Raw genomic sequence first — 7,741 nt, forward strand, 5'->3', positions numbered from 1 at the left:
TGTTTGTCTGAATACATAGAAAACCGGTTTAACTGTAAAACGTACCGTCACCCTGACAACCTCTGCTGGAGTATGGGTGGGGTCGGCAATAGGGTGTGAAGCAAAAATTACACTAGAGGCACCTATGCCAACTGTAATTTTTATTGTAATAAAACTCAAAACGCTACCTTGCACACTGAAAAGATTAACAACCTTTTCAAATGCTTTCATTTGCAAAGCATTTGGCATTGAACTGAACGTGTCAAACTTTAAGACGCATAGTTCTCTAAGGCATTTGCCAAAGCCGCCACCTTTGGTGAGAGTCTTTGCTGTTTCCTTGATGTTTTCCGAGCCTTTGAGCTTTTATCTGTATTGATGCCAGCGATGGGCCCTGTAAAGTAAAATTATAATTATAAGCAGCAAAGCCAAACAAATGAGCTTTTAACACAAGTTTGGACAAATTCTTTACATTGAAGTAAATTGCAGCAGCATGTAACGGTGTGATCCCTTGGGCGAACCAGGCCTTGTGACAAAGTAGTCTGGCATTCTCACTTTGAACAAACTCCATTGTCAGGGCTACTTCAGGCGGATACTCCACATTGAGCACAAAGTACAGCAGGAACATAAGCTTCGATGCAACAGCTCTGTTGCACGTAGTGTTCAAGGCGATTCCATCCATGCACACGGTGAATTCCGCGGGCATAAAAAGGCTCGGTCCTGCATAGCAAAGCAAGCAGCACAATGAATGTCACATGACGACAACGAAGACCAATCTTGATCTAACTTTTATGCAAATGCTCAGCGTGGCAGACATATCTCCAAGATCTGTGTCCCCTGCAGTTTCCTGTGAATTGTCAGAAGAGACCCACATATAGTTTAATTAAAAGTACATCAAACAATACCATTATAAGATCCCCATCCTTTAATAAAAGGCAAGCAAACAGGACATTATGATCTGCGTTTTTTTTCTTCGCTAGCATTGCACCCGTTGCACGAGTGGTATCTTTAGAGTATCACAATGCTTCCCACACGCTCCAGGTCTTCGTAAGTATGATTTCCTTTTTTATTTTTGTTCGGCGCTAGGTTTACAAACTGGGACGATGAAGGACGACACACACACACACGGAAGGCATAACTAACAACTGATTTACGTGTGCGCGTCGTCCTTCATTGTCCCAGTTTCTAAACTTTAGCAGCGCAGAACAAAAATAAAGGAAACCTACTAGCCCAAGCCCAAGGCTTATTGAACTTCATAAGTTGCCGGATTGAGTTTTTTTTTTTTTTTTTTAAACTCAGGAAATTTATGCTAACACCGTATGTTTATTCACCAACTAAAACATTTTTTTTAACAAATTTCAGTTAATCATTAGTCCTGTCGAAAATATTAGGACCATAAACTATGGCCCCCGGCTGTATAACTGACCTGCACAGACCACACTTGTGAAGCTTTTACAGCTTCTTTAAGAAAAAAAGATCTGAACCCTATAAAATATAATTTTCAATATACATGAAAAATTGGTTGCTCCCAGCAATTTCACCCTGCTTGAAATTGCCAGTAAAATTGAACGGTATTGGTTGTGTGGCACGTCTAGCTTAGGAACATGCAGCACTATTGGTTTACATGTATGTGAGCCTTTCTAGACTCCAACTTGAGGCTGATTGACTCATATTTGTTTCTTTTTGTTACATGACCGTTCCAAATTTTATAACCATTGGGCAATAGTGTATACTGCCCACGTAAAATGTCCCTTCACATGCAAGGATAGACACATTTGTGCATCTTAAAAACATTGGATCAAGGAACAAGAAATGAGACGAGAGCCCACATCTCCGTGTCGTCTACCTTCTTATGTTCCTCGGCACTGGGTATTCAAAAAGTTTGTATTTCACCAGCTCGTCTGCACACTCCCTGGTATTTTTATCCAGCATTTGTGGTTCATGAATCATTAGAAAATACAAGCCTGACATTGATTTGGAATTGTGCGTGTAGAGGCCCAAGTTAGAGTTGACAGCATTTTAACAATTTTACAACCCTCCAAATCAATGGGGTGAGCATCGAGGGAAATCTTTTCTTGAAGGCATCTCTCCAAGTGTTTAAATTCATGACAAATTTTGACTTCAGGAGGGATGCATTGCCTCCAGCCTTGAATGTTCTCAGCTGAAAAAAAACACCTACCTCCACGATTTTGTAGACCATTTCCTTGTCCACGCTGAATAGTGCAAGAAAGAGAAAAAGTACACTTCCATGTTCGGTTGTCGCACACTGAAGGTGATGTTTTGCTTCCTCAGTCTGTTCCAAACTCTTCCTTATGCGTGGCGATTCGAGCTGGCGGTATGCGTAACGGTAGACACGCAATCCCACTTTTTTCCATGTTGACTACGATTGCCTTGACAACTTCATCGCCAAGAAATTTTTTTCCATGCTTCACAAGGCATTCTTTATGGAACGAGAAAGGCCAACTTTCCTTCACATGTCCAAAAGAGCTGGAGTTGTTGACGCTACTTCTTTGCGAAGGGAACGTTTGTACCATAAGCTCATTAACAAGGCGTTCATCTGGTTGAAGTTTAGTGTATTCCACCAAGAGACGTTTCCTTTTTTCTGCCTGTGTGTGACCAGTCTTCCCACATGGAAGTTCCGGCTGCCAGGCTACACAGCCATAGGTGTCGCGGGCAGACCGTTTCCGTGACTAGGAGGAATCTGGGTCATCAACGATTTCAGTCGGTAGCAGCTGTGGTGCTGACCTCTTCTTGTTATTCACACAGTTTTCAAGCATCCACATCAAAATTTCTATTCCTGAACCAACGACTGTGCCCTGCAATGTATATTGAAATGATGAGGGGAACTTATCAGTAATTTTGCTGCGATTATTTTCAAGTTGTGTCGACCAGGTGATGGATGTTGATCAATGATCAAAGCACTCCATGTTCTAACACCCGATACATGTCTCCTTTTGTGGGTTCCTGCTGGTTTTTGCAAGCTTGAAGAAAACTAGTTGGAAACATCTCCCAAGGAATGCTGAAATTTTCAGCCCTTTCACGGTGCCGGTTAGGTGCCATAGAAAGGCCATCGCCAAAATCGCCATTTGGAGCTGTAGAGGAGGAAGCTGGAGTGCTGACTTCAGATAATTTTTCAAGCAGAATTCTTCTTTCGACAGGGGCTACAAACTCCAAGTCCGACTCTCGCAGATACCTCAAGTGTTCTAGACATTTAATGCCTATGTCTTTCAGCTTCGTAGCTGTAATTTCGACCTCCTCCTCTTTAAGTTGTGGAAGGCAACTCCTTACAGATAATTCAAAGTCCATTTTAACACTTTCAAAGAAAAAAAGAAACCGCTAAACAATGTCTAAGATTGAATGTTCAAGCACAACAGTGTATTGTGACCATGTACGTTCATAAGGCTCCAATGGGTACCAGTCAAGAACGTTGTGAAGAGAGCAGACATGTACAAATTACTCCAAAAATGTAGTTAAGTTAAGTTACTGAGTATCGACGCCAAAAGTAATTGGAGTAGAGCAGAAATTACGCATTTGTAATAGTAATTGAGTAAACTACTAACTACTGTAAAAACTAGCGAGTTACTTTGAAGTTACTTTCTGTGACGGTGTCGCGTGAACGCTGGAAGAAAAAGGAAAGAAAGAAGAGGATCGAGCTGGAAAAGAAAAAGAATGTCACCACGCCTCAACGGAGCCGAACATTAAAAGATATATTTCGACGACCAATCGAGCTTCGTCGCACTTGGCGCCCGAACGGGGACTCCGTAATGAGGTAAATTTATGTGGGGACGGCGGTCATTATCAAATCGCCCATTGAGCTCTTCGCATCAACGAGAGGGCTTAACTACAACGTCAGCAACGATGGATAAAGACGGCGCAAAAAGCGGCAGTGACGCGTCGTTGCAAGCTAAAGTTGAGGCGGCAGTTGCACGGAGCGAAGAACTTCAGCAGATCCTTGCGAGGAGGGACGAAGAAATCGCTGAATTGAGGCAACGCATCGCAGAGCTTCTTAGCCGACAAGAGACTATACCCGCACCGACGCCTGCCTATTCTGCAAGTGCAGCTGGGGATAGCGCTCCCCTAAAAGCCATGGAGACCCTAATGTGCGGATTACTGTCCCCAGTAATCGAGAAACTCAGCTGCTTGGAGGCCGCGAGCTCGAGAAGCAACTCTGAAAGCCGCGACGAGGGCTCCAAGCACCAAGGGCAACAGAATAAAATATCCAAGAAAAAGAAACGGCAGCAGCGGTCGCTGCATACCGAACTACAAGAGAGCGTTCCAAACTCATGCAGCACATCTGAAATCAGAGACAAGGGCTCGAACCAGCAAAGCCAGGGGAGAGGACTGGGAGATACCATCAACCATCGAGTTCAGCCATCCACCGCGGTCGTAAGTGCAGCTCCCGTCCTTGCCACTGACGTAATTGGTTGGTTCCATGAGGTCGAATTTTGGCTGAAAATTTACGGGCTGCCGGAAGATATCGCACTGCCGCTGCTCATATCAAAGCTACCTTCCAAAGATTTTGCTTGGATGCGCTTGGAGCTTACCTCCAAGAAGATGAGCACTTGGAATGACGTGAAGTCCGCGTTTCGGCGGCACTACAATTTAGAAAGCCCTGTGGAAAATCAAAGAGCAATGTTCGCTCGAAGACAGACCTCCACAGAAACGTGCATGGAGTACGCTATTCAGAAGCTGCAACTGATAGAAGAATGTGTCTTCACAGGAAGCGAAGCCGAGAAGTGCGAATTGCTTCTTGAATCGCTGAACGACAAGGCAAAGCGGATGTATTTCGATAGAAGCTTCACATCGCTTGATGACTTGCTCGACTCTTTTATGAAGTTTGATCGGGCAAGCGGAAAAGCCAAGAAGCCCGAAGAGAAGTCATTAAAAGTTTCAAACTTCCACGAAGGAGGGGCCGATGAGCTGTGCAGTTTCGTCAAACTTGATCGGCAACAGCAGCCTGGGGAAAAACGTCAGGAATACGATGCAGCGAGCAGTGCGAATGACAGACCACGACCAAGCCTGACCTACCAAAGGGAATTCCGTCGCCAGAACAATGCAGCCCAGACCAAGGCTCAAGGATCCCGTCGGAAAGTACTCAAGCTTTGCTTAAATTGCAAACAGGAAGGCCACTTTGTTACATGGTGCCCCCAGCCTCTCACGCAAGAATTTCTTGAATGGCAGCGCGCATTTCAAGCGGAGCCTAACGTTCCGACTGACCTGGAAAACTCCGACCTGGTGTCTTCGGGGCCTGCGGGGAGACACCAGTAGTGCAGCGCGTTAGCTGTGAATCTTCTGTGGGCGTCAAACGGGTCCCAGTCTTTATGGGATTCTTGGAACTCAGTGCAGTTTTGGATTCTGGTTCCACCAGAAGCCTTGTGAATGAAGCTGTTTGCCAGAGACTTCAGATGACACCTTCAAAATCTTCCCTGAAACTTGTGGGAGCAAATGGGCTGCCCCTTGAAAATAATGGAGAAGTGAGTGTCGACATTACGGTGGACGGAAGGTCATTCCGACAGACTTTTGTGGTTGTCCCACATTTAAAGGAAGACTTAGTGTTACTTGGAGATGACTTTCTACGCTCTTCAAAAGCATTTATCGACTGGGGTACAAACACGTTTTCGATCTAAGCCGAAAAATCACTCAAGGCTTACGCAACGACCACCCAAGTAGTACCGCCTCTTTCCCGGAAAGTCATCGAAGTCGTTTTGGAAGTCCCAGACGGCGAGACAAGTCGCGATATCTTATACGTAATAGGTTCTCAATGAGCTATTGAACGGTACCTGTTGGAACTGCAACCGACAGTCATCGATGCAGGAACAAAGACTTTCAAACTTTTGGCTACAAACTTTTCCTTGAGGCCATCCAAAATACCTGCGAGGGCATCTTTAGGATCAGCAGAAAAGGTAGAAGCTGTTGAAGCGGTTGACTTGTCTCCCATCGAATGGGAATCAGTCCTGCAATGTTCCAGTTTTTCTGATCTTGAGAACCAGGAAGATGTGCCGAAAGTCCGCAACGAAACGCAGCAGATAATTATTGATGAGTTGAGCTTCAACGTGGGAGCTTCGCTGAACTCCGAAGAGCTGGAGGCAGTAAAACAACTCTTGATGAAATATCGTTCTAGTTTTGCAACCGACACTGTACACCTGGGATCTTGTACGATAGAGAAACATTCCATTTCTACTGGTGGTGCAAAACCAATTGCACAATACCCAAGGCGAATTTCACCGGCTCAAAGAGATTTGGTGAAGGCAATGATAAAAGACCTAATGGATGCAAAAATTATCCAGCCCTCCAAAAAGCTCCTGGGCATCACCACTGGTTCTAGTTAAAAAAAAGGACAAGTCGACAAGGATGTGTGTAGACTACAGGAAGCTAAATGCTGTAACTGAAAACGTTGTCTATCCACTACCACGAATCGATGATGCTCTGGCGGCATTGAGTGGGAGCAAGTATTTCTCAACATTGGACCTCCTTTCAGGATTCTACCAAATAGAGGTGGAACCTGGCGACACCGCTAAGACAGCTTTTGTTACGCAGTGGGGGCTGTATGAATTTCTGAGAATGCCGTTCGGGTTAAAAGGGGCACCGGCAACGTGTCAGCGAACTGTAGATGCCATTATCGGTGATCTAAAGTATCGCAACGCACTGGTCTACCTGGACGACTGAATTGTTTATAGCACAACGTTCCAAGATCACCTTCGACAACTGGGAAATATTTTCGCTCGTTTTGAGGCCGCAAATCTCAAGTTCAAACCGCAGAAGTGCCATTTTTTTTTTTGCACCAGAGTGACTTACCTTGGACATATTGTATCCCAGAAAGGTATTGCACCTGATCCAGAGAAAGTCGATGCCGTAACGCGATTCCCTGTTCCTAGAACTGCGGCTGAAGTTCAATCATTTTTGGGACTGACGTCCTATTTCCGAAAGTTCATTTGGAACCATAGCGTGATCGTAGCCCCCTTGAGAAAGCTCCTGAAAAAAGAAGAAGCCTTCACATGGGGTGCTCCACAAGAACACGCCTTCCATGAACTGAAATCTGCCTTATGTGGACCTCCCGTCTTGAAGCACTTTTCAGAAGACTCTAAATACGGCCTCCAGGTCCACACTGATGCTTCCAGAACCGGCCTCGGCGCCATCCTCCTCCAGGAAGATGAAACTGGGGATTACAGGCCTCTTGTATACCTCAGCCGTTCTCTTCACGGAGCTGAAGAGAACTACACATCCACTGAACTTGAGGGCCCTTGCAGTTAAGTGGTCCCTGGAACATCTACGTCCCTACCTAATGGGCAGAAAGTTTCATGTTGTTACAGATCACCATGCGCTCTGCTGGGTTCTTCGTTTCAAGGAGGGAAACCAACGCCCGCTCAGGTGCTCTCTCCTGCTCCAGGAATTCGACTTTAAAGTTGTGTACAAATCTGGCGCATGTCACACTGCCCCCGATTGTCTGTCCCGTATTCCAAGCCACTTCTGCTCAGGGGAACCTTCGAGTACCAACGGCTCGGGAGAGGCTGGGAGGACCCGCACTTGCGATGTGTTTGAGGTCACAGAGCCCAACTTAACCTCCGAGCGGAAAGAGGACCCGTTCTGTACAAAAATCATAAAGATACTGCAAAAAAAGGCTCGTACAAAGAAACAGCAGAAGAGAGCAAGTAAACAATTCGTGCTTTTTCATGATGTATTGTACAAAAGGGATGCAGGACCAACGCATGAACGATTTGTTTTATGCTTGCCGGCGACGAAGCGAGCGGAAGTACTTCACGAATTT

The 7,741-nt window shown here is 45.4% G+C and overlaps 1 pseudogene; it reads right to left on the reverse strand.

The window, feature by feature from the left end:
• Positions 1–221: 221 nt before the first annotated feature.
• LOC115320251 lies at positions 222–3,282 on the reverse strand (annotated as a pseudogene).
• Positions 3,283–7,741: the final 4,459 nt, after the last annotated feature.

The sequence above is a fragment of the Ixodes scapularis genome, unplaced genomic scaffold (assembly GCF_016920785.2).
Source record: "Ixodes scapularis isolate PalLabHiFi unplaced genomic scaffold, ASM1692078v2 PGA_scaffold7__128_contigs__length_106722199, whole genome shotgun sequence".
In the NCBI taxonomy this organism is placed as follows: domain Eukaryota; kingdom Metazoa; phylum Arthropoda; class Arachnida; order Ixodida; family Ixodidae; genus Ixodes; species Ixodes scapularis.